Source organism: Mesocricetus auratus, unplaced genomic scaffold (assembly GCF_017639785.1).
Source record: "Mesocricetus auratus isolate SY011 unplaced genomic scaffold, BCM_Maur_2.0 Super-Scaffold_100676, whole genome shotgun sequence".
NCBI classification, from domain to species: domain Eukaryota; kingdom Metazoa; phylum Chordata; class Mammalia; order Rodentia; family Cricetidae; genus Mesocricetus; species Mesocricetus auratus.
Genome location: NW_024429266.1, coordinates 50,889,825 through 50,917,703, shown reverse-complemented (window position 1 = coordinate 50,917,703; position 27,879 = coordinate 50,889,825). Strand labels below are relative to the sequence as shown.

Sequence of the window (27,879 nt, the reverse complement as noted above, 5' to 3'; positions counted from 1 at the left end):
TTATTGATACTTTGACTTTGTTTCTTTAGACCAGCAGTGTTTGGTGTTACCCTAGGTCTCTGGGCTATCTAATCTCTAGTTCTTGATTACCCTACCAGTGTTGGGTATGGTTTCAGATGTTAACTGGCTACTCTAATTTCTGAGCCACCATTGCCCTAGAATATCCAGCTGGAAGGACAGATTGTAAATCAAAGGTTTTGTGACTGGATTGGCATTTACATTTCTCTTCAGTTGCTTGTAGAATACCTTCCCACACCAAAGACACTAGAATGTAGGTAAAAAGGCTCCGTTTAGGCACCAGCTCAAATTCTCCATGTTCAATGACTTGTATGGGTTTTGTCCTCAGCAATGAGATGCTGTTGTCACTCAGCAAAGAGCAACCTGTTGTCTTAGCAACAACCTGGGCTGTTTGGGGATTTCTATGGAAACCCCTTGGTCAGCAATTCAATTGAATGCAAACCAGTCCTGCTACTGGAAGCCTCGTTTGATGACAAGAGATGGCAGTTGAGACCCCAGATCCCCCATTATTAGAAAACCTCTTAGGACCCTCACATATTTTAGAAGCTTTCCATAGCCCTTTGTTTCCACATCATTCACAAATGCCCATCATTCCAACTGTCTCTCATCCCCGTTTCCACATGATCCTTGCTCTCCGGCACCTACCCATCCCCAGTCCACCCACAGAATCTACTCTATTTCCCCTTCCCAAGGAGATCCATGCACCCACACAGAGATCTCCTCTTTACCTAAACTCTCTGGGTCTATGGTTTGTAGTTTGATTATCATTTAATTAACAGCTAATATCCACTTTTAAGTGAGTATACACCATAGTTGTCTTTCTGGGTCTGGGTTATCTCGCTCTGAATGTTGCTTTCTAGTTGATTCCATTTGCCTGTAAATTTCATAATGTCATTTTTTAAACTGCTGAATAATACTCCATTGTGTAAATATACAACATTTTCTTTCTCAGTTCTTCTGTTGAGGGACATCTAGTTTGTGTTATTGATGTTAATCATTCTGACAGGTGTAAGATGGAATTTAAAGTAGTTTTGATGTCCATTTTCCTGATAGCTAAGTTTGTTGAACATTTCCTTAAGTGTTTCTCAGACATTTGAGATTCCTCTCTTGGGAATTCTCTGTTTATATCTGTACCCTCATTTTTACATTGGAGTATTTGGGTTTTTTGATACCTAGTTTCTTGAGTTCCTTATATATTTTGGATATTAACCCTCTATCAGATGTCAAGTTGATGAAAATTTTTTCTCATTCTATAGGCTATTACTCTGTTCATGGTGTCCTTTCACTTACAGAAGGTTTTCAGGTCCATGAGGTCTCATTTATTGTTTGATCTTAGTGTCTGTGCTATCATTTCAGAAAGTCATCTCCTGTGCCCATTTGTTCAAAGCTACCCCCCTCACTTTCTCTTGTCTATCTGGTTTTATGTTGAGGTCTTTGATCCACTTGGACTTAAGTTTTGTACAGGGTGATATGTATGAATCTCCTTGCATTCTTCTACATGCCAACATCGAGTTTGACCAGTACCATCAACTTCCCGAAACAAGTAGTGACGGACACCTATAATCTCAGCATTTGGGTGCTTTAAGCAGGGAAATGGATTCCTAGGAATTGGAGGCCAGCCTGGGCTACATTGCAAAATCCCAACTCAGGAAAAAATTAATAAAATTGCCTACAGAAGACAAAGTACAGAGGCCACAGCAATTAGTTATCATTGGAGTACAAAGAATTCTATTAATTATACAATATAATAGGGCAAGATGAGAAATTAGGGAAGCAGTAGGTTTCCAAAGGCACCTTGAAAATTTCAAGTTCCAGCCTTCCTATTGTTCACATTCATTGCGGATGTCTCTTTGTGACCACTGAATATGTATTAATAGACTGTTTGATGAGACTAGGCACACAGAAGACCACATTAGTGTCTCCTGGGGTCTGTTTAGCTTCATCTGATTAGTACAGCCTGTATTCCCTTAAGAAATGTGTGTTGCTCTCCCCGCCCCTCAAATTTGGCACAGTCCTATGGACCAGTAACTATAAACAAAACCTTAATATTGGGGAATTAAGTTTCCAAGATCTGAGTCTCAAGATGTAAGCCAGTTGGTTCCTATAGAGATATGTTACCTAGGCTCTGAATTTACCGAGTTACTAGTTTACTAGATTTTTTAAAAAGGGAGTGGTGTTGGTTTTATTTTTATTTCTGAGACAGGGTCTATCTAAACTCATTCTGTAGACCGGGATGGCCTCAAATGGTGACAATGTTCATGACTCTCTTTCCTTTCCTGGGTACTGAGATTACAGGTTAAAAACAAAGCAAAAAAACATACATATATTTTGGATGTTTACAGAAATTCTTATTGGATGGCAGAACATAAAAGGTGTGGGGAAGACATGACTCAAGCCTAGACTATCTCTGTATACACTCATAACTTCTTTGTCTTCCAAATACTCAAAATTCTCCCTACAAGTCTGTTGAAATATTCAAAACAAGGTTCTCTTATACTTAAAACAAGACTCACTGAGCATGGAGGCACATATTTGAAACTCAGGAGGCTGAAATGTTAGAATCTAAGGTTGGACTATATAGAAAGACCTGTTTACAAAACAAAAACAAACAAACAACAGCAACAACAAAGCCTAACTACAAACACAAGAATTTTCTTAGGAAGTGAAAGTTTCCATCAACAAATACAGGGCAATATTTCTGAAGACTTATGTTGTGGATATTACATTCTAAAGGGTGCTAGATAGCAACCAAAAGTCTACTCAACTAAATTTGGGAAGTGTAACCTCCATTATCTCTCTTTGTGATGATACAGAAGACACATTCATATATTAAATTTCTGAAATACATTCTGAAGCAAGTCTCAAGTACTGCCTTCAAGCATGGGTTTGTTGTTCTCTATTTCTCCCTTTCTATTTTATTAAATGCTTACTATTGCTTGAAAGTCATGGGATGCATGCTCTGCCACTGTGAAGCCTGGAGGTAAGCTTTAGGTTCTGTGTTACTGTTTCTTCATGAAGAGCTCACATTTGGCAGGGAGCAGGAAGGAACGTGCAGAGGAGCTAGCTACCACAGCACGAGGTCAGCATCAAAAAGAATTGGTTCTGTGCCAGAAGCTAGCAAGTGAAATGCCCTTTCTATGGTGATTAAAATTTCTGAAATTAACGAATTATAACTGATGAAGCTGTAGGCAGCTCAGGGAAAACCAGAGGTGGACAAAGGTGCTAATCCCATACATGGCCTGCTAAGCACAACACTAACTCTAACAATGAACAAACTCAACAGAATTAAGGTTAAAAAGTCATAATGGAAAATAATGTCAGGGAGATTGTCACTTTCTCCTGGGGCCGATGAAGACCCAGAATAAAAATAAGTTAGTTTTGATCTCCTTGCCCTGCTATTTATCCAACTCGATACAAACAGAAAAGTTGCTGACAGATTCAGGGCACACCTCCCAGCCATTATAAGAGCCAAATGCTCAGATAGCCTTGTTCCCCATTTCATCCCAAATACTTACAACTGCCATGACCTCGCTCTGTCTGCACCTTCCCGAAGAATTCCAGGACACCTACCACAAGAAGGCAACCCCAGTCAAAGTTATGACTTCCCACTGCCCCCTGTATCTTACAATAAGTAGTCTAGGCATTCACTAAATCTCTTTCATTGCTTGGTTTTTCTACCTCTAGCTGCTTCACTCTCTGTTCTAAATTTCTGTATTATATTAGTCTGCATTCTGTAGAAACTGAAACGATGAATACTCAAATATGTAAACACCAGTATCGTAGGCTCTGCAAAACCATGTTTACTCCCTGATACTTCTCCTGAGAAAATCTGTTACTTTTGATTTAATATTTCTACATTGTTAGATCCCTAGCTTGCCCATTTTTTAAATCATAAAACCTTCCATGAGAAGACTAAGAAGTAGCAAATATGTGGCTCTCCAAACATGTTCCCCACTCTTTGTTTAATCTAGTATCAAGTCACATTAAAGTAGAACTGTTTGAAATCACCTTGTTCTCAACCCCCATTCATTATATATTGGGGGTCCCCTCAAATAGTAATGGGGGTAACCTCACATAGTACATAATCGCCTTTTTGTTTTGCAACATGAAAAGCTTTATACAAGCACAAAGTCTTCTTATTTATGTTTCCAAACAGGGAAAACAAACCATGTAGATATTGAGTTCTGGGAGACGGAGGTCAGAGTAGGCTGAAATGCCTAAATAAATCTGTAAGTGGCTCATAAATAATTGAACCGACAAACAAGCTGGCTCAATTACACCAAAAAAAAAATGATTGCTCAGTGCCCTATATTATATCATTTGTGGTTAAAATATTTGAAGTTAAATATAAATTCAACCCCCCTTCTCTCTGCTTATGGTTTCCAAAAAGGCCTGTCTGGAAAGGTGAAATTTTCCATGCTTGGTTTCAGCCTAAAGGGGAAACACTGGCGGAAGAATGTAGAAAAAATATTTAGCAAAGACTAGTGATTCATGGAGGGTGAAAAGTGTTTTTAATTTTATCATAACAAAATAATTTGGAGAAAACAAAGTCAATGGAAAATATTCACATTTACATTAATATACCTACTTTGATTTGTTACACAGTAAGAAAATCATCAAATAAGTAAGGAATGTTTATATTCATGTTAAGATAAAAATCCTTGTTGTGGCTGGGTGGTGGCAGCTCTCACCTTTAATCCCAGCATTCAAGAGGCAGAGACAGGCCAATTTCTATGAATTTGAGGCCAGTCTGGTCTACAGAGAGAGTTCCAAGACAGTCAGGGCTACACAGAAAAGAACCCTGTCTCAAAATAAAACAAAAATCGGTGTTGCTGTATATTAACAATATTAATTAGACTTATAATTGCCTCAGAAATCATTTTTAAGGAAAATAAACTTATCCCATTCTATTGATCACAGGGCACAACAAGCAGCCAATGAAACATATATTAAATTATTTTTAAACAGTTATTTTGGAATAAAACTAAACATGGAGATCAACGGCAGCATACCTCCACCTGCCACTGGAATGGGCACTGTTTCTTGTATGCTAGTGGAGGGAAAGGAATACATTCTGCCTCTGAAATAAATCCTAAACATTTTGTAGCCACCCACTGTAGTTTTGACGGTGTCTCAATATGTCATTATTATATTGATCTGTCTCTGCCTCAAACAGGAATCAAGAAATCCAACTACATAGAATGATGTTTGACGTCTAATCTGGGGCTTGGGGTGACACTGTACCATATCATATTTCAGATTCTGAGTCTTTATGGTTCATCGTAAAGTTTCCCCAGACTGGTCCCACCCAAGCAAGTTTCTTGGAATCTCACCATCAGATTCTCTTTCATAAAGGAGCTCTTACCAGCGTGACCTGCTCCTCCTTCAAATGGTAGAGTTTCTAAGAAACCAACACCATGGATAGTTTTCTTTCCTGACAAACTGATTATGGTCTAGGAAGCAACCTGTTAGGTCTGTCGCGTGTATGCTCACTTCATCCTGCCCCGTGCTGAAGTGCTGAATTTAGAGAAATAACCTTGTGACCACAAAAAAAAGTCCCTTATGTACTTTCTACTACCAAAAGCTGTAATGAACTATGAAAACGAAATAGAACGTGAATCAAGAATTGATAGTTCTATTTGAAGGGTGGTATTGGATGCTTTTTCTAATATATGAAAATCTATTTACAGGAGAACTCAAATTCATATAGTGTGGAACACTTAAGAAGAAGCAACAGGAAAAAGGGGGGCTGGTTTTTTTTTCTTTTTTTCTTTTTTTCTTTTTTTTTTTTTTTTTTTTGGCCTTTAAGGAAGAATTCACAAATGACTTAAGACGCTAAGAAAAATGGAGCGCAGAACTTGAGGAGACAGCAAATTCCCTCAGTCTTGGGAAACTTCAAAGAGAGGCTAGATTACCAACTAGGGCATCATAGGAGAAAATAAAGACTTGAGCTGGCCCCTATCTTGTCTGTGGTGCCTTGGTACCTTGAGTGTCGGGCTTAGCCGACCTGCAGTCTGATTTCCTAAAGCCATTACTCCTTGATTTTAGACCTTTGGTGTTCAGGCAGTTGCTAACACCTAAAATTCCTTTAAAGAAAGGTTTGTATTCTCAACAGAGTCATCCTTATCTCTCCTTCCAAACATTATTTGAAACCGTGTTTAAAGCCTTCACTGGAGGTAGCCACTGAAGGGCAGGCAGGCTGGAACCTTTAACGGGAAAGATAAGTATTCAGAAGATAATTGCACTAGGAAACCAGGATGTTTCCCCACTAAGATGTCATTTTTCAAAAATCAATCTAACGTGGCCAATTAAAGTGGTGGAGAAGAGTGAGTCTTCAGAGATAAATATCCTGGGGCCTTCTTTGCTTTGAAATAAATGGCACCCTAATACTCACAGAAGGTTCTTGGGAAATATTTCTCTGACACTGAAATAAATACGTGTGATACATCATCTCTGAAATAGGAATCAGCGCTTGGCTGTTTGGTTTCCTCCCTCTGCAATCCGCAGCCTTATTTTTCCACACCCACAGACAGCAGAATCCTCAGAGTAGAAGCCACCCCAACTCAGCACCCATCTCTGCACTGATGGAGGGGGCTTTACTCTGCTTTCAGCCCCACTTCTCTTTCTGAGCTCCACTTCTTTGACTTCCCCGGCTCTGGATCAACTGATTTGAAACAGTAAAGGGAAAGCACGGTTTAGGGAGATGGTATGATGAGCCGCCAGTGTGGACCAGCCTTTCACTAGGCAGTCTCCACCGTCTCTGCTCTTCAGTTTTAAACCAAGGTTAATGTTTCCCTCCCTGGAAAATGTCTCCTAATAAAGGCCACTTAGTCACCAAGCTGCTGGCACTATTTCTAGTATATTTTCTTATTTCCCCTGGGTGCATTCATACAGTCACATAATCTCTTTGTGCCAGGTACTGTGAATTTACAGGCAGTCAAACACCGTATCTTACAAAGCTGAAATCATTTCAACGTCTTCCACTTAGCCAGCAAGTCCACTAGTCTCAAACGCCCCCAGAGGCAATAACCCCACCTTCCTGTTACCTATTTGGCATCTTCAAGAGTTGAATTTACATGCCTGAATTTTATGCAAAAATGCTTGCTGCTGACAGCAGGGGATGTCTTATGTCCCTTGCATGCTTTCTAACATCTAAAACTGTGTGAAACTGAACATTGTAAGGGCTTAGCAAACACTTAACGGTCAAGGAACAGCATGATTATCAGTAAAAGAGATCTGAGCTCCTTAAGAGCTACTTATCCATGCATGCAGGATAGAGTGAACATGTAGCTTTATTCTGCCTTCATTCTAAAAACTCCAGTTCCTTATTATGCACTAATAGTTGGAAACATTTTTTATAAACAGGTTTAAAATTTTTATTTTATGTTTTACAGAGGGCAAGGATTGGTGGAAGAAAGACTGCAACTTTGTTAGTGCTAAAGGGGGCTCTTTTTTCATCTAACTGGGTCCTGGGTTTGATTATGAACTCCCTGAAGGAGAATGCAGTGGCCGTTTTACATTCTCCCCACACACAGGAAGAAATGTTTTAATGAGGAGAGCACACACACACACCATTTTCTAGAGAGTTCTCATGGGAATGGGGTGTCCATTTAAATAAACATGATTCCAAAGCAGCAATACAAATGTGGATGTGCTTCTCCCTGAGTTGAACTGTTGTAAAATTTGGAGGGTAGGAGGCTAAGACTTAGGATGGACCCATCAAGAGCAATGACAACAAAAGAAACTTGGCATGGCCTGAGCAGCCAAGGAGAGATCATATCTAAAAAGGTATAATGTGAAATGGAGAGTGTTTTCACAAGTGTGCCTGCATAGAAGGCATTTCTCGCCAAGGCCTTCCTCTCTCACCATTAACCTTCCAGTCACCATGTCTCTTCTATAAATTCCTTCATCCTCCTCTTGCCCTGTGCTCCTGTGTTTCCCTCTACAGCTGGGAATGCATCGTTCTTTCACACAGCTGGCCGCAAATGAACTGGTGCCTCACCATAACTGGTTCCATTTAACACATGCATACACACAGACACATACCCATGCATGTTGCATACATGTGCATCATTTTCCAGTCCACAAAGGCTATTTCAGATACAGTATACAGCTCTCACATGTAAAAGAACTGACACAGTACAGATGTCAGAAGTTTCATTGAATGGCAAAATATTTGTACAGCTACTTCCCATAGAAAGGAATGGCTTTCTGTCCCCTGTCACAGAAAATCAGCTGTTCCTAATTCTCTTCTTCTCAGCACACTGCATGACCAGCCTTTCATTTCTATACTCAACTTCCAAGAAAGAGGTTAAATCAGGTTTGGGAGCAAAGCTGTGCCTGAATTCAATTTTCTCCTTTGTCCTTATCATTCACGGGCACAAGGCTGGATTTTCCCCATATTCCCTACAGCACTGTTTTTTGGTTTTGTTTTTGTTATAACGTAGTCTGCATGAGCTATAATGAACTGGTATGCCGTTCCTCTCTGTAAACTTGTGCAGTCTTCATTGCTCTGCCTTCGAATCTTGGGATCAGTCAATGGCTAATTTCTTAGAGAAATGTGTGGCCCATCTGTCATCATTCAAAGCAGAACTGGCCACAACTCCCTGGAGAGTTTCAAACAGCTCCTGGCAAAAGTATCTGCCACTCTCTGCCTGAGTGAATCCTATCAATAGATGTTCCTAGGCCAAGAGATGATACGGAGACTGATGAGAAGCTATGAGAATAGTGTGTTTAACAATTCTTAAGACACTCCCAAAAGAAAAGCACTATATCATCCATCTTGCAGATAGCTGGAGACACAAAGCATCTAGTCATGAGTGACTCATTTTAACTCACTACTTTCTACCATTTCATTAGTCAGATGTCTAAAAGAAGCCGATTTAATACTTTTAAATGACCTAAAATATCAAAATGATCATTTGTCAAGTACAAGTTCCTTCATTCAGACAGCTGTATAGGAGCCTTTTTCCCAAAGGATCTGTTGTTACCACAGACAACATTCCTCTCAAAACCAAATTCTGTGCCATGTAAGCATTTACTCTTCTACACATAGATATGTGAACCGATAGAATTTTTACTAAGTTTTGATCAAGGCACATCCACAAATATTTCTAATTTACATTAAGCTCCTTAGGTATTTCTTGTTCTTTTCATTTTTCTTGACGCAGTTAAATTTGATGGCAAAGGCACATGAGCTTAGGAGCTCATTCTAAGCTCAAATTCAAGGTCCAGTTATTTATGGTGTAGTTAGGGATCCATTACTTAATCACCAGAGCCATGGTTTCTTCATCTGTAAATTGTAGGTAATAAAATCAGTCTTGCTGCTAAGAAGATTATATGAGGTAATACATGTAAATCACTTTCACAGAGCTTGACGTGCAGTATATATTAACAAACAAAATTGGCAATAGACACTTAAAACAACATTGTATAGTTATATTAGCTTAAGTTTTCAAAATTGTCAAAAGTAACTCTTAGAAAATACTCTTAGGGAACCCAATTGATCACCCATTCAAGGATTTCTGCATGTTACCATAACAACAATGTAAGTTAAATTCTGCTTATAAACTGAATGTTAAATCAAAATATTTGGGGATTAAAATAAGAGATGATGATTAAAACCACATTTAGTTTTCCAAATTATCATTGTAAGGATAGTACTACTGAAGCAGACTCTGTGCTGAAATGAGGAAGCATGGGCAAAGATCATCCCTGGGAATACTAGAAATGGAGAGGAAGCCATCAATGGGAAGTTGAGTAAAGAGCCACTTCATACCAAATCTGACCTTTCGTAGGTAATCCCTGGAGTATGAATACCATGCCATGAGTTCCCCTCAGGGAGCTGGACTTAGGATTCATTGGCCTTTCTGCTATGACCCACAGAACATATACTAGAAAAGGCAGGAAGCTTTGGGGTCTGTGAACAAAACCACTCTAATAGTTCAAATGTGAGAGTAGTAGTGGATTGCCTGCCATGAATAAATAGATAGATAGATGGATGGATAGATAGATAGATAGATAGATAGATAGATAGATAGATAGATAGATAGATAGATAGATAGATAAGATAGATAGATAGATAGACAGACAGATAGATAGGTAGATTGACAGACAGGTGATAGATAATTTTTTAAAAGCCCCAAAAAGCTAGGAAAGCATAGTTGGGGAGGAAGGACAAGTCTCGTCAATAGTAAAAGGCTATAGAGGCACCAAATGAACTAGAGCACTGATGGTGTGCACATAGGAAGCCCTGCATCCCAGCAAGCCTTTCTTGAATATGTAATTTAGCCACCAAGCAAAGAAATAAACCAGCATGGTTTTTTTTTCTGGCTTCCTGTTTAGCAGTCATTTAACAGTTCTTTGCTTAAAGACCAAAACGTTTTATCCTGACTTAATCTCTTTTTCTATTCCTGCTTTTGTTGCCTGTATCTTTGGGGTCAAATTAAGAAACAATCATAAGCCAAACCAGTTGCAGAGAATTTCTCTCACTTATTTTCTTTGAGTAATTTTGTAGTTTCCATTCTTATTTTTAAGTATTTAAACAACCCAGAGCTACTTTTGTATATTCTCAGTTGGTTGGTAGGTTGGTTGGTTGGTTGGTTTACTTATTCCATTCATTGTTTAGAGGCAGTGTCTTGCTCTAGACCAGATTAACCTCCAACCCCTAATCCTCCTATATCAATGTCTCAAGTTCTTTGATTACAGACATGTTCCACTATATGTGGTATCTTCTACTTATTTATATTTTCTCAATGCTGTTAAAAACTATATATCTAGTAAAGTGTGAATATCCAAAACACATAAGGAATTAAAAATTCAATTGCAAAACTAAACTAACACTATTAAAAATAAACAAAGGACCTCAGTAAATTATTTCACAAAAGAAGACATACAAATGGCCAACATGTATATAAAAGAAGTTCACCACCACTCATCACCAAAAAACTTAAAATTAAAACCATAAGATACCACTTCACATCTATTAGAATAGCTGTTAACAAAATGACAAATAACAAATCTAATAAGGATTCAGAAAAGGGGAAACATATACTGGTGAGAATGCAAATTATATATATATATATATGTGTGTGTGTGTATATATATTATTATAAGTATCATGAAAAGCACTTACAAAGGCTCCTTGGGAGATTAAAAATGTAACTAGCATATGGCTAGAAAATCAGCCTCAAGGTATCTGTACAAAGGCAATTGAGGGTGGCTCTGCATGCATTCCGGTGTTCAGTGACACACTGATAAAAATAACTAAGATACAGAATTAACCTAATTCTCTGCAAGTGAATAAATGGGTCAATAAAATACCATCAAATAGTTTACTCTTTGAAAAGAAGGGAGTTCTATCATTTTTAACAACACAGGTGAATCTACTGCTAAGTGAAATAAGCCACATGAAGAAGAATAAATCCTGCCTTTCCGGTGCAAAAAGTTGAATATATATAATGGGACAATGGAGTAGTAGTTTCTGGGGGGTGAGAGGGAAGGCTGGGAAATGAAGAGATGCTACCCAGTCAAACAAGAAGAAAACCTTTCTGAAACCCAATGCACAACGATATGACTATAGCTAATAGCAGATGGCATATTTCAAAATTGCTAAAAGTACATTTTAAATGGTCACATTACAAAAAAAAGAGTATATCCATTAACAGATATTCTAGTCCTATTTGAGTTCAATATATGCCAACTATATGCTATGAAGCTGTTGGGATCCATACAAATGATACCTTTCACTTCCAACACATTTGGCAATTTACACATTGTTACCAAATATTTTATCAAACAGCCAAACACCCATGGGATAGGATGGTAAGCACTACATTACCTTCCTCTTTGCTTTATAGATAAAATTCATGAGTCACAGAATGGTGGTTTCTAGAGACTAGAGATAGAAAATGGAATGGCCCAAGGTCATACTTCAAAATGAGGGAATAAGATGTAAGCCTGGTTTGCCAAGTCTAATGCCCTTTCTAAAAGGTCATTTGTGGGGGAAAAAAACTTAATGGGGGCTTTGAGATAATGCTGCAGAAGCCATCTAACTGTGGGTGGCAGCAGGTCTCAAAACAGCCCTATCCTGTTCAAGATTCTCCATTAAACACAGATGAAAAGTGAGGCCATGTCAAGTATTGACCAGTTTCAGGGTCTTCTTAATGAGTCATGGTCCTTCATGGCCCTTTAAAAGCAAGCTTTCTGTCTTTATTCACTTGCTGTCCTTTGTACCCTCTTGGTCATATTATCTACTCTCTATGAATCTATGCCTCTCGTGTTGAAATATTAGTCCTAAAGACTTTTGTATCCAAGTATCTATTGTCTGACTTCATTTTTTGTTGCATTCTATTTTCCTCAAGCCTGTTTTTATCCCATACTCCCATTCTCACTGAATGACACTCTGAGATGCTCAGACATCCAACTGGAGACCAGAGAGTCGTCCTTACCTTCTCATCCCTGACAGCAGGCCTGTTGCTAAGTCCTCTGGATTCCAGGTAATAAATAACTCTATGATTGACCTCTGTCATTCTATGTGGCAGTGACCTTTGCCAAGGAAATAAAATGCAACTCTGACCATTCTGGTTCTGCCCTTTAAGGTATTAAATTTTGGTTGTACTGTGTCCTTGCATAGCTCCAGGGACTTGCTCTTGATTGGGGGCAAGCAAAAGAATGAAGATAAGACAGATGAACACTGGGCAGCAAGCTAGGGTCAGGTGGTCAAAGCTGAACAGAAAAGCTTATTTCATACAGCTAATCAAGGAGGTGGTGATATCACATACAAATAAGCAAGGAGGCATGGTTATACACAGCTAGGTCAAAGGAGATGGGTTTAGCTGTCTCAGTAGAAGCAGTGTCTGGAGCAGAGGAGTCTTCAGGCCATAAATATCTGGGGGAGATAGCTATGGTGGAGATTTTCTACACACACTGTCAACACTTGCTCTGGCCTCAGTCCCACGAAGGCTTTGACATACCCCTGAGCGTGAGACTGTGGAGTCTTTGACTGGCTGTGTCCATGTCAACTGCTTCACTCAGGACTTCACCCACTCAGGGCTTTCTCTGCACCCCACACAGTTGCTTCTCTCAGTTCACTGTCCAAACATAGAATGCTCACTGTGCCCGCATGGCTGAACTTGGGTGGACAACTGCAGTACATGTTACTGTTTCCTCTCACCCATCCCCTAGCTATAAATGATGTCATGAACCGTCTCCCCGAGCATGGCTCTCCTCTTAATCTCATAATGCTTTCCCATCTCCCTCATCTATGTGGCATCTTATTTTGTGATTTCCTTTAAGATGGGCCCTAAATGTATTATCAATATGGCACAAATAGCACTTTTTTTCAGTTAATTTGTTTACATGTCTGTCTCCCCTCTCATCCTAGCTGTCTGCAAGTTCAACCAAAGAGAGGAGTTAGTATCATTTAAACTTTGAACCATCAAATTAAGGTTTTTTTGGTTTTGTTTTCTTGTTTTTTAAATTCTATTGTGAATGGGATTGCTTCTCTGTGGGTTTTTTTCCCTTTTTCAGGTCTAAATAATGTCTATTTATTATTTCAGGCTCACAGGGAAAATACAATTATAAAGAATATTTTAACTCACAGTTCATTCTATCCATAAATATATACTGAGTGAGTGATACATAAATGTTTAGAAAAGAAAGAAAAGCTGTTTATCACTTGGAAAAAATGCATTAAAAGAAGAATAAAGCATGCGGACGATTTTTTAGCCTTGCTTCCACATGAAAACCTCCTTACAAGCATTTTTTTTACTTTTACCCTAATGGCTAGGTTTACATTCATCCATCCACTCATTCATTTTTAATATAACAAAATAAAATATAAGATAAAACAGAAACTATCGCATCAAAGTCTGACAAGACAGACCAAAGGAGGAAAAGAGCCCAAGAGAAGACATAGGAATCAGAAACCTATTTGTTCATATGCTCAGGAGTCCCATAAAACACTAAGCTGGGAGATAAAATATATTCGAAGAGGACCTGATGCAGACCCATGCCAGCCCTGCACATACTGCTTTAGTCTTAGTGAGTTCATTTATCCTTTGCTGTGGCCTTGTTTTCTTGGTATCCTCTATCCTCTCTGGTTTTTTACACTCTTTGTGCCTCCTCTTCCATGGGATTTCCTGATCTCTGAGGGGAGGGGTTTAAGGGAGACATCCCATTTAGAGTTGAGTTTTCCAAGGTCTCTCACTCTCTGTATAATGTCTGGCTGTGGGTTTCCATATTTGTTCCTATCTGCTGCCAAAGCAAGCTGCTCTGATGATGGCTGAACAAGGCACTGACATGAGTATAGCAGAATATTGTTAAAAGTCACTTTATTTCTACATTGTTTTAGATCAGTGTTATTTGGTTTTACTAGAAGTCCCTGAGCTATCTAGTCTCAGGTTATTGGTCATCCAAGAAGTGTTGGGTATGGATTCCATCTCCTGAAGTGGACCTTAAGTCAGATCATCTCTTAGTTGGCTGTTGGTGAGGGGAAGGGTTTGGAATGGGAGAATCAAGTAGGGATAGTAAGGGAGAAGATAGTGGGAGGAAATATGGGAAGAGACAGCTAAGAAAGAAATAGTAAATATGTATATTAGAGATATTCAAATTTGGAATACTTTTCATGAACAGGGCTCCTGATCTCATTCTGCTGTGTGACCATGGTAGTGATGAACTTTTGCTTGTAATAAAATATCTTAACTCTAGGAGGCTTTCTTTGCATTGTTATTATATAATACTGATAATTTCATACAAGTATGCAAGTATATATGATCATATAGATCCCCTAACTTTCATTTTAGTTCCCTGCAAGCATGTGCCCACCAAATTTCAAGTCGTCTTTTTATTTTAGTTTTTTATAACACACTAAATCAGTTAGTGTTGTGCATATGGGGCCAGTGACTGGAGCACAGGAAGCCTGCCAGTAGCCACACAGAAAGAACAATGATTCTCGCTCCAACAGCCAATAACTCCTCAATAAAGGGTGTGGCCTGGAAAGCTGGAATTTTAGCTACCTTGGTCTTAATATGGGTCTTATATGAGTAATCATAGCTAATGTGAATTCATGAATGCTATAAGCCATGTCAAGTCCAGAAGATAGAATTTTACTGCATACCCACCTATCCTTGGAGGCTTTTTTTGATGACAACTAATGAATGAATACATCTATACAACTGACCAGATACATACTCAAAGTAGGGGAAAGAAGTTTGAGACATGTTAGATACTTTCACCGAGTTGACGTGTCATGCTATTTTGTAGTAGCCCATTCTTTGGCTGTCAGCTGACTCTCAACATGTACAGACACAAATGGAAGAGTGGTATTATATGCCTGCACTGTAATAGGAAGTGGGCTTATTAGAATTATTCTATGCTAACTGCCACTCCAGGCACTACCTTTAGGCTCCATTTCCACCAAATGTCCAAAGACTTTTACAGTAGGAACTGGCGAATTTTTTGTTTGCTCTGCTTATTTTTTCTTTAACGTCCATCCAATGCTGGGGGGAGGGGTGCGAAGACTTACCAGGGCTGCTGCTGCTTCCATCTTCCTCTTCCTTCTTTATTCTTTCTTCTTCCTCCTCCTCCTCCTCCTTCCTTCTTCCTTTTTCCTTCTTTTTTCCTTTTTCCACAAACCTACAGTTTTTCAAAAGGACAGACAGCCATTTAAGGCAGAGCTGTCAAGCTTCTCTCTTGTGCAAGCAGCAGCTGCTGGCTAAAAGCTGAAAGGGCCGTTTTTCAAGCAGCACTCGCATTTGGAGCCAAGAGGCTCCCAAAACGTAAAGTGACTCTACTTTTGCTTGTGGGGCAGAAAAGTTAATTTTTTAAACCTAGAAAGCATTGATGTTTTCACCAGCTTTCTTTCAGGGCCATGATAGTTAAGAAAAACTTTCATCAATGAGTTCTCTGACCAGCATATCTTGGAATTACAATGTAGGACTTTGAAAATCTCACCAGCTCCTATGTAAGGCACCTTTAATTATTCCCATCATACATCCATATAGAGACGAGTCAAATATGCATTACTATGGTTCTGATTGTGAAAACAGCATTTTACACAAATCATCAATAAAGAAATGCAGTGATTTTGCCGAAAGTATTTGCCAAAACCTTTATATGTAAGGCAATTAGATGTGCATTAAGGAGACTGCTTGGAAGAGCTCTTTGCTTAAAAACACATTACACTATGTGGTACATGGCAGAATAATGTGCTTTATATAATTTATTACCTGTACCACTCATACACTGGGACTTCAACACCTCGGGAAAAGAGACAGAAAGCCTTAAGTTTCTCTAATGAAAAGGAAGACATGACTTTGACTCTAGGTCTATTAACCATTCTCACTATCACAGCAGTTGGAGAATTTGAATAAACCATTTGAATAAATATGAAACTTACTGACAATAAACTCCATGAAGGCTTCCTTGACAGTAGAACTACTCCTGGCAGTGGGATTCCAGGCATGGCCTTGGCAGAGCTGGCTATGACTAGAAAGTCTGAGTCACTCTGAATACGCTGCTCTCAAGGTTCACTCTCCTTTCATCACAAATGGCCCCTTTCTAGTAGCTTCTGTGATGATGGCATGTTCTCATCACTCACATCTTCCCATAGAAGCCAATATCTGACTAACCATCATGAATCAGCAAGAACTCATAGGCTGACAACAGGATGTGTAGCGCTCTATTGGGCTACCACTGTAAATCTGAGGCTTCTCCACTGTAAATCTGAGGCTTCTCCACCGTAAATCTGAGGCTTCTCTTTTCGTAGCTGAGAGTGAATCTGGCCTCTGTCTTTACTAAAGCCACTCACACTGTGCAATATAAAGAGAGTCAAAAAATCTGTCATCTGGGAAACATTATATAGAGTCTTGATCATAATCTCTAACAAATATCACTTGACTAAAGAACAAACAAATCTATCATGATATGTTGAAAGATGAACATTTACTCACTGTATTTAGTCAACTTAGAGATCTAAATATCTACATAAACAAGATATGTGTTTGAGCATGTAAATAAAATGGTAGTGCAAAAATAAAATTTGCTGTGACACATGGAAAATATAAGAAATAAGCATTCTAGGAATTAAGAAAACTGCTGATCTTGCTAGTTAAAATGTTATCATAATAACCAACTGTATTTGATCAGTTTTCCAGCGGCATTATTTATACTAAGAAAAATTATTAACAATTGCAATATATAACCACTGGTATTTAATCATTAATTGATAATTGATCAGAGACTGATGACAGTTCACTACCATGAAACCATTCAAAATTAGCTCTGTAAGAACTGACTTGTTCTAGATGTGTTTAATAAAAATGCCGTTTAGTGACTGGAGAGATGGCTCCACAATTAAGAACAGTTGCTGTTCTTGAGAGAACATGGGTTTGGTTTCAGCACCCACATGGTGGCTCACAACCATCTGTAATTCCAGTTCCAAGGGATCTCTGATACTGTCTCCTGATCTCCACAGCAACCAGCCACTCATATGATAAACATACAAACGTGCAGACAAAACAGCCATACACAAAAAATAATAAATTACCTAAAATGTCATTTATTAAGTAGTATGTGTCATATGATCCCAGTTGTGGTGTTAGGTATATGCACAATGCATATACACAACGTATATTTTAAATCTGAGATCCAACCTACAAATACAAAGGCAATATGGAGTTGTCACAGATTCACATACTTTATAAAACATTTATTTATAATCAGAATAGGGAAATGTAATTAAAATTTACTTTTTAAAATGTATTTATCCATCCTGAGTGAGGTTACCCAGTCACAAAGAGACAAACATGGTATGTACTCACTCATATATGGATTTTAGACATGGATCAGGATAGTGACAGTCTGCACTTCCACTGACAGAGAGTCTGGGAAACAGGAAAGAACCTAAGAGAGATATGCATGGTACCCCAGAGAAGAGGAATGAGGCAAGATCTTCTGAACAGATTGGGAACATGGCGAAGGGTGGTAGGGGAGTGGGAGCTGGGAAGAAGAGGGGAGAGAAGAGGAAGAGAAAGTAGGTCATGGAGGAACAGGAAGGTTGAGTGGGGGGGGTAGAATATAGGGAGAACAGGATAATAAATATCAAAACAGAGGGAGTCATAGGTTAGAAAACAGATCTGGCACCAGTGATCTAAAGCGATGACACCAACTGGCAAGCTATGCAACAGTGTAGAGACCACTTTAAATGCCCATTCCTGATAATGAACTTGACGTCTACACTATATGCCATCCTAGAACCTTCATCCAGTGACTGATGGAAGCAGAGGCTAACACCCACAGTTAAATACTGAACTGAACCCATGGAACCCAATGACAGAGAGAGAGGAGAGATGAGCAAATTGGCAAAGAATGGGCTGGCAAAACCAGCAGAGACAGATGATCTGAACAGGGGAGAGCTCTTGGACCCCAGACCGACAGCTGGGAGGCCAGCATGGGACTGATCCAGACCCCCTGAGTGTGAGAGTCAGTGAGGAGGCCTGGGCAACCTATGGGGCCCGGGGCAGTAGATCAGTGTTTATCCCTGGCATACAAATGGACTTCATGTGTCCATAAAACAAAGAAGGATGCTCTCTCAGCCTGGACTCTTAGGGGAGTGCCTGGACCCTGTCCTGAGTGAAATGACAGACTCTGGATATCCCCTATGTGGAAGGAAGTGGGGATAGGGTGGGAGACTGGGGAGCATGGTGGGGGGTGCAGGAGTAGGGGAGGGGGAAGGAACTGGGATTGACATGTGAAACAAGCTGTTTAAAATTAAAGTAATAAAAAAAGAAAAGAAAAATGTATTTATCTTAGTTCTAATTAGGTGTGTGTGTGTGTGTGTGTGTGTGTGTGTGTGTGTGTGTGTGTGTACATTAATACAGGTGCACACAGGACAGAAAGCTTCAGATGGCCTAGAAATACTGAACTGAACTCAGGTACTCTGGAAGAGCACTATATTCACCTAACTACTAAGCCACTGCTCAGCCCCAAGATTGTTATCAATTTGTTAACACTTCCACGCATATAATAAATTGATTGCATTCACTCCTCTTCCCTCTCATCTTCCTTCTATCCCACCAACCCTCCTTCCTCCTACTACACCCCCAACTCACTCTCGTGTCTTTTCACTTTGTTTTTATAGTTTATTTTTCCTTTGTGACCCACTGGGTTTAACCAGGGCAACCAGCATGGATATGGATATAAAGCCATTCACTGAAACTTGAGTAGTTCACCAATGAGTACATCACCAAAGACAATGACTTCCTCTCTCGTTTGATTGTCATCAGTTCCCATGGGTGGCTCAGGGCCCTGTGTGCCTGTACCATGAAGAATAAAAACCCAAAGACAGATATTGGGATTCAAGCTGATGATCAAAAAGGTAACGCAGCCAGCCACTAGCTCTTACCTCTACCTCAGACTGAAATGGCAATCCTGTCTCCACCAAACTGCAGTCCTGTCTCCACCAAGCCTCGGACTGCAATCCGAGACTGCTGACTCTCCTCAACATGACTGGAGATAAAAGCTCTTACGAGACCCTTTGCTTCTTCATTTTATACCTCTCAAATCCTTGGATTAAAGGCATGGGATCCCAAGTTCTGAGATACCCCATGTGTCAGCTGTTTCTCTTTTAGACTGATCAATTTCCTGTAGCTCAGTGTGGCCTCGAACTAACAGAGATCTGTCTACTTCCGTCTCCTAAATCCTGGGATTAAAGGTGTATACCACCACCACCTAGCTTCTATAGCTAACTAATATGGCTGGCTTTACATTCTGATAATTCAGGCAATCTTTATTAAATCATAATATATTACCACTTGAGCCCTCACCCCATCTATGACTAGATGTTAATGAGTTCATTCTTGTATAGGCCCTTTGTGGAAAACAGAGGCTTTATTTTTTTGTTTTTTTGTTTTTTTTCCGAGGCAGGGTTTCTTTTCTCTGTGTAGCTCTGGCTGTCCTGGAACTCACTCTGTAGACCACACTGGCTTCAAACTCAGAGGGCTGGCCTCAAACTATGAGATCCACACATGCTTCTACCCCCTCCCCAAATGCTAGGCATGATTAAAGGCATGAGCCACCATGCCCACCTTTTAGTTTGTTTGTTTTAAATTAAGGGTGTTTTTTTTAATTGAAGGAAGAAGATTCTTCCATGACACAGCAAAACATTGAGGCCAATGCTGTAAAATAAATGTGTGTGTGCATATATGCATGAGCACAGTAAAGAACTGAAAAAGTCATGAAAATTCAGCAAGTGTCTGTTCCTAGAAGGTAGGTATGGTTGATCATTTCTTCTTTGTTTTTCTTTTTGATATATGAGAAGGGGGAGTTGGTGTGCAGGAACATAGAAGCCAGAGGTCTAAATCTTATGCTTTCCTCCATTGTTCTCCACGTTAGTTTTGAAACAAGATCTCTCAGTAACCTGGAATTTGGCAATTTGGCTAAATTAATTGACAGGTAAAACCCAGGGATCCTCTTGTATCTGTCTCCCCAGTGCTGAGATTGTAGGCATGGGCAAGGGTAGACAGTGCTAGGGATCTGAACTCAGAACCTCATGATTGTATGACAAACACACTACATACTAAGACATCTTCCAAGCCCCCTATTTTTCATTTCATCATTCCCTTCTTTGCTTTCCATAGCTTCTATAACAAACATCAATTATGTTCTCAGAAAAGTAACAGTTTCAAAGAAAGAAAATTTACACAAAAGGGTTGCATAGCATTGTTTGAAGTGACCAAAACATAAAAAGATGCAAAACAGACTTCATTGTCTTTACCTTAAGTACAGAAGGAATCAAAACAAGAAGACAGAAATGGAGAATCAAAAAAACTATGTATGTGGGTAAGAACATTACCTAACAGTCAAGCATTCCGAAGCCAGCATGCTACATTCTTCTTGCTCTACAATCCTGATTTTCTCTCTTCCTTTTCTCAAACATGTGGAAGGGTGGAGAGGGAAGATAAGGTGAGTTGGTTCAATCTTCTGACATGTTCATGGTCCCAGCTTCTCTTAGAAACTCCTTTGTAATTTGTTTATTTGATGTATTTGTGTGTTTTGTCTGTATGGGTGTCTATGCATCATATATATATATATATATAGTGCCACTGGAAGTCAGAAAAGGGTTTCAGCTCCCTTAAGACTAGAATTAAAGACGGGTATGAGCTTCCATGTGGGTACTGAGACTTGAATTCAGATCCTCTGTAAGAACAGCCTGTGCTCTTAACCTCTGAACCATCACTCTAGCCCCTAGAAAACTCTTAACAAGTCTCCTGAATTGTCTGCTGTAGAAGCATCCCCAGTCCATGGTCCCATAGTAACACTGCACTGGGAAGATTATAGTGTGGTGTGTGTGTGTGTGTGTGTGTGTGTGTGTGTGTGTGTGTGTGTGTATAAGCACGCATGCATGCACACTTTTCAGTAAGCTGTCTTCTGGTTTTCATCTTTGTAGTCCACTGGCTATGTGATATGACACATGACAAGTCCTCTCTGGAGGTAGGTGTAATTCACTGAGTGAACCCTATATTCATTCAAGGAATAGCCTGCCTGGGAGTTAGAAACTGTTCCTCACTTTGTAGCTTCATATTCCTGTCAAATGACCCTCTGACATGATATCTTTCTAAGTCAAGAGACCACGTTGTTCCTGTTAAGACCTAACACACTCAAGTTTCCATTCTCCCACTGGGAAAATACTTATATAGTACAGTGATTGGTCACACTTCAAAACCTGAACAGACCAGACAAAATAATGATGAAACTCACTACTCCTTTGATACTTAACTTGTCCCACTAGGGAGAAATTGCTCAACTTTTAAATTATTTAATTAAATGTCAATAATCAGTTAAACTTAAATTCTAATTAAGCATCACTGTCTAGAGTCTGTCTGGATACTGACCAAAACTTACCTCCGTGGTAAGAGATAAAAAGTAAGCTGCTTCATGTGAAACATAAGCAGAAAGGTGAGAGCTATAAAAGTTGCTAACTGCATAGCTGATGCTTGGGGGACTCTTCTCAGCTCACCAGCCCACTCCCATTCTTCACAGTGCCTTTTCTCTCCTTAGTAAGGTGTCTGTGTCTACCTCATGCCTAACTGAAAAGCCATCTCCTTTGCTCCATCACCTCCTGGTGACTCTCAGGACCCTCACCTGACTTGTACTACACTTTTCTCTTAAATTGTAATAAAATTGTCCTCAAGCTTCAATAATAGGAGGAAGGGAGGGAGGGAGGGAGGGAGGAGGGAGGAAGCTGCTTGATTAATGTTAATTAATGAATTCCCATGTGGCTTCCTTGAATTAGAAGAGACTCAAGGTACAGATCTGCGTTCACAAAGTGCTGCTCTAGTTCTCCATTGTCCCATTGTCACACTTTCCAGTAGGATAAAGACAATGGTATGGCATCATAAAGGGTGTGCTAGTGCAGACAACATAAGAACCAGTTCATGAGACAAGGAACAAAGCAGGAGAAGGTGAATAGAGTGGTGCTTTCCCAAACACAGACAACTGGCCTGTCAGAGTAACAGAAGCCAGGGATGTCTTGACATCATCTTACATGGGGTTTCAAAATAGGGCATTGGGAACCATGACATTGTCACTCCTTGACTCCAAGCATCCATTCCACCAGAAAGCTATGTTTCCACACACCTGCACTTAAACCAGACCAAAATGAAAAAATGCGCTGGAGTGAACAGCATCCTTTGATGTTTTAAACATGTTCCCAAAGGACGAAGCAAGCTATCTAACCTGATCGTTTCTGAATTCCTCCTGGTGAGGGCTCTTTCTCTTCTTCTACCTGCCACAGAGGTCCCTGTGCAAACATTAGTTCTACCATCATCATACGCTACCTGTTCTACAGTTCTTGGCTTCTAAAGAAGTGAGGGCTTATACTACCTCTAATTCACCATTTCCCAAATTCTTCTGTAAAACTAATGTACTGAGATGCATGAGATGTGTTCAAGATAAATAATGCACATGCCTACTGTTTACCTAACTTTGGGTATTCCTCAGCACACAGAACTAGAAGGAGGAGAACTATTCCTAACCTAAGTCTAGCTTACTGTAATTTCTCAGATGGTCACGTGTAGATTCCTCTCTGGAGAGATCTCAGGTTGTCCACTGAAAGACAGAACCTGGAACCAAAGGCCCCTGAGGTCCTTTCCACTCTTCACTTTGCCATATCCATGTCCTATCTAGGATGAGAGTGGTTATGCTATCATTCAGCTCAAGAAACATTTGCCGAACATGGTTCCCACAGGGCTGTCACATAGTCTACTGCACATCAAACCACAAATTATAATGTGAATTATTTCAAAGGATAAGGCCAGGCACTTATGTACAAAAAAGGAAACGACTGGAAAATGTGTGATCAATGCAAAAATTTGCTGTATTTTAAATACTAGCATTATTTTGTGGATTTAGAGATGGTAATATTAATTGCTTTGTCAGAATTCTCTGAGAGCCATCATGTTTTAAGCTAATATTCATATGTTAATGCTCCAAACAAATCATACCCTAAAAAATTTATTTGAAGATATTTACAAAGTTTTATTCACTCCCTAATTTACCTATAGACTATAAATATAAAATCATCAGAAATAAATTTGATTCACAAGACATTTAACTTAGGAAAATAATTTCTTCTTGGGAAGCAACATTGTCAATCTATGGCATAAAGTAGATGAGTGGTTGAGTGTTACTTGTATTTAAATTTTAGTTTAAAAGAGTAAATTGTGAAACTGAGTTTTTTTAAGAGAGAGTATGTATGTGTATGTGTATGTGTGTGTGTGTGAAAGAGAGAGAGAGAGAGAGAGAGAGAGAGAGAGAGAGAGAGAGAGAGAGAGAGAGAGAGAGCATGCGTGGGAGGTCCTGAAAAGTCCAGAAGAGGACACTGGGTCACGTGCTGGAGTTACATGCAGTTAGGAGCCACTCGGTGTGGGTGCTGGTAATTGACATCAGGTCTTCTGCAAGAACAGCAGTGTGTTTAGCTACTGAAAAAAGCTCTTCAAAGCTCTTCAGCCTCAGGATATTTTTTGTTTGGGGTTTTTGAAAGATTTATTTACATAGTTTGATTTTATGTGTGTGGTTTACTTGCATGTGTGCATAGGCACCACATGGTGCCTGCAGAAGCCAGAAAAGGACAGCCGAAGTTATGCAACAGGAGTAACAGACTGTTGTAAGCTACTCTCTGGGGAAGTGGAACCAAACCTACGTCCCCTGCAAAAGCAGTAAGTGCTGTTAGCCACTAAGTCATCTCTTCAGCTCCTTGTTTTATTTTTAAGCACTCAATATTTTACCAACCTAAAGCAACCAAAGGTATGTGTGTGCTTGACTACATGAAAATCTCCAGAAGCAATGCAGTGAAGAGCTGTTAACCTGGTGACTTTCAAAGTTTGTCATTGGCCAGAACTTTTCTTCAGTGTATTGTCTTTGAATATGTTCTGGGACACAAATGTTCCTTGAAACACTGTCTGAAAAATAGCTCTGAGTTTATCACATAGACCGAAATCATAACTTAACTCCTCCCCATGAGACTTCATCTTATATTTATTATTGCCTCTGTGGTGGTGAGAATACCATAGATTCATGACAATTACTTGTGAAATGAGCCTTGGGGAATACAACCCTGAGAAGAAACATTAGAAGCCTCACACTGTGGGGACAAACAGATGCTTGTCGGGATTTGTAGCTAGACTACAAAAGTAATCTTTCCATCTCAAAAATAAAAAGACAAAGGTACACAAATGGCTGATAAGCAAATAAAATTATGCTTGATGGCATTAGTCAGTCAAAGTCTCAATGAGATAGCCCTTTATACCCACTAGGATAGCTACCAAAACGTCAGATCATAACAAGGGCCCAAGTGAAAATAAGAGCAAGTGGAGGGCTTCTCTGCGGTTGACAGGAATGTAAAAACACTTCAGGTACTCTGGAAATTTTACACGTTACTTCAAAATTTCAGTAAAGAGAGGATCTGGAAATTCCACTCCTAAGTATATGCCCAAAATAGAGACAGGGTGTGTTCATGAAGAAACTTGTACACAAACGTCACAGCAGTGTTCTTTGTATTAGACAAAAGAACAAATAACTCAAACGGCTACCCACTAATGAATGAATAAACAAAATGGAGCATAGTGGCACCTTGTAATGTCACTAGCCCATAGGAAGAAAGAGAGCACCGAGCCATGATGTAACAGACATCAGTCTTAAAAGTGTGTTAGTGAAAGAAACTGCTCACCAAATACCTCACCTGTGTGATGCTATTTACACAAAACATTAAGAAAGGATATTCATAGGAAAGAAAGCTGATTAAGGGGGCTGGAGAGATGGATGGCTCAGGAGTTAAGAGCACTGACTGCTCTTCCAGAGGACCCAGGTTCAATTCCCAGCACTCACATGGCAGCCCACAACTGTCTGTAACTCCAAGATCTGACACCCTCACACAGACACAGGTGCAGGTAAAATACCAATGTACATAAAATAAAATACATAAGCTATTTAAAAGAAAGCTGATTTAATAGTCGCTTAGGGCTTATGAGGGAAAATCGACGAATAACACACTAACGGACACAGGTTTTCTTTTGAAAATGACAAGGGACATCCAGATTGTTCAGAAAATAACAGGTATTTAACACCAAGCCTGACAGCCTGAGTTTGATTCCTGGGACCCACATCATGGATGGAGAAAATAGTCCCCAAATTGTCCTCTTACCTGCACTCATGTCCTGTGACATACGTGTGCCTACGCACATACATTTATACATACTAAATAAATAAAATGCTAATCTCAAACAATTTTCAACTATCAAAATGTTATAAAATTAAAGGTAGCAGTGGTTGCACATACCTTTGAATGTACTAAAATCATAAACAAAATTTTTCAAAAATGGTCTCTGATTTTTTTTCTTATAGTAGCTTTCAAATTTACAGGCTAAACATAAAAAGAGTAAGGTGTCCCGACTGTATACAGCCTTTTTCACCCAAGGACTGAATGAATAGCAATCATTGTCAAACATTCAGGACACACACTAGGCACTCAATAAAAGTCTGACTTAATGAGCTATACTAGAACTATTTCTTATTAAAAGTAAAATATTCTGTCAAGGAAAACACAGTGAGATAAATGCCTTGCAGCTTACAACGTTTCAAAAGGCAAGCATCATTGTCAAAGTGAAAAATCTCTGCTTATTTTATTGCCCAAGTGAGAAACCCCAGGGTTCCTTGGCTCCATCTACTGGCTACCATTTACTCTGGTTCCAGCTTTTGCAATCTCTGTGTGTTATGGTAAAGGGTGTGGGGACCTTGGCAGATTCCATGGCAGGTGAGGGTGACAGAGGCAGAGGGACAAACATTCTAGGCAGACAGAGCTTAAGTGAGAAGTTTCATTAGAAATGGGAGGGAAGGGATAAGGAAAGAGAACAGAAGGGGGGGTGAACAGAAGAGGAGAGGGAAACAGGAAACATCCTGTCTGCCCCAAGGGAACAGCCAGCAGAGAGAGAGAGAGAGCAGAAAGAGAGAGTGGAAAGAGAGTGTAAGTGGGCAGGAGTTTGTCTTGTAAAGGGGTCCTTTGCACCTGCGGTGCAGAATAGTAGTCAAAGAATCCTGGGCTGACTAGGCTACTGCCTGAGTGCATTCTGCCAGGTGACAGGGGCAGGTCAGCATAATGCCTAAATCCTTACAATGCGTCCTTCATTGGGTTTCTAGATTAGACATTCATCCTTTAGTCTAGCCTGTATTATCATACACTTGTACTCCTATATTAGTCTTTCTTCCTTTGAACTCACATTTTCCAAGCACTTCTGAACAGACCTGTCACTATGATGGTTAAAAGCTCTGTTGTTCCCGATTGGACTCAGTCTCCAAACCCCAACAGATTCTTGAAGATCTGGTCCCAGCCTGACTGTCAAGGCTGATTTTCCTGTGCGCGTCAGCTTCTTCATCAGGCCTTCTCTAGGAATACTTCTTAATTCCCTCTGTAACAAGATTCATGCTTTCTTGTTTCCAGGCCTCTTGCAGCTGTCTGATGTGATTTTTCTCTTTTCCATTGCATCTCCCTGGTCTGTGTGAGCTTATGTTGGAGCCTGCCTTAGTTTCCTTCAAGTAACAGAACAACTATACACAGCTAAGGAACATACAAAAGGCACCAGATGGGCTGTCTTGTCACTGAGATACCATTCAAACGAATCTAGCTGTCTCTGCTATCATTGTCACCAACCAATACTGGATTCATAAAAATGTCCTTCTTATCAACTCTAGGAATGGACCCATAACAGCAAACCAAATACCTGGATATCAGAGTGTATGCTCTCTAGAAATCAGCATCTCTCTTAATATAATCAGATACTTATTCACATTGATGTTCGTTTCAGTAACAAAAGACAGATTTCAAATGTTTCACAAGGTTTGAAAGATGTCAAAAAACTAAATGCCATTGCTTCCCCACTAGACGGACCAGTCCCTGGGTACAGAAACCTGATAAAACTTGTACTTCCCTGTGATGGTCATCTAGTTTGCCTCTGTGATCAGTGTGGCTTTCATTGGGCAATCTGGCTGGAGGGTCAGGGATAAAGTCAGACACACAGATGGAAAAGCTGGAGTCAAGGATAGGATGCATGTACTCTGATGGAGCTGAATCTCCAGCACTACCCAAACCTCTCTGAGCTTATTATGTACAGCACATAGGGAGGGGTTAGCTCATCTCAGCAGGGGTCTCTGTAGCTGAGCAGTCTCAGGCTGCAAACTTCGAGGAAGACGAAGCTGAAGTTGCTAGTTTGTGTACACACTGATCAGTCGCCTCAAACACTGGTATTTGGACCACAGAAAGAAAGCTTTGCCAATTTCAAGCCTCATCTACATGGGAAAAGGCTTTGC

At 39.7% G+C, this 27,879-nt stretch overlaps 1 long non-coding RNA gene across 2 annotated transcripts in view; it reads right to left on the bottom strand.

Moving 5' to 3' along the window:
• LOC110341503 overlaps nucleotides 1-15,591 on the bottom strand; it is a 56,324-nt gene extending 40,733 nt beyond the window's left edge. The window contains exons 1-2 of one of the 2 annotated variants that reach the window (XR_002383471.2): nucleotides 15,545-15,591; nucleotides 3,534-3,584 (exon numbers count right to left, since the gene is read on the bottom strand). This is a non-coding gene — a long non-coding RNA (uncharacterized LOC110341503). The remainder of the gene's footprint in view (nucleotides 1-3,533; nucleotides 3,585-15,544) is intronic. The other variant, XR_002383472.2, reaches the window with a different exon arrangement.
• Between the last annotated feature and the right edge of the window lie 12,288 nt (nucleotides 15,592-27,879).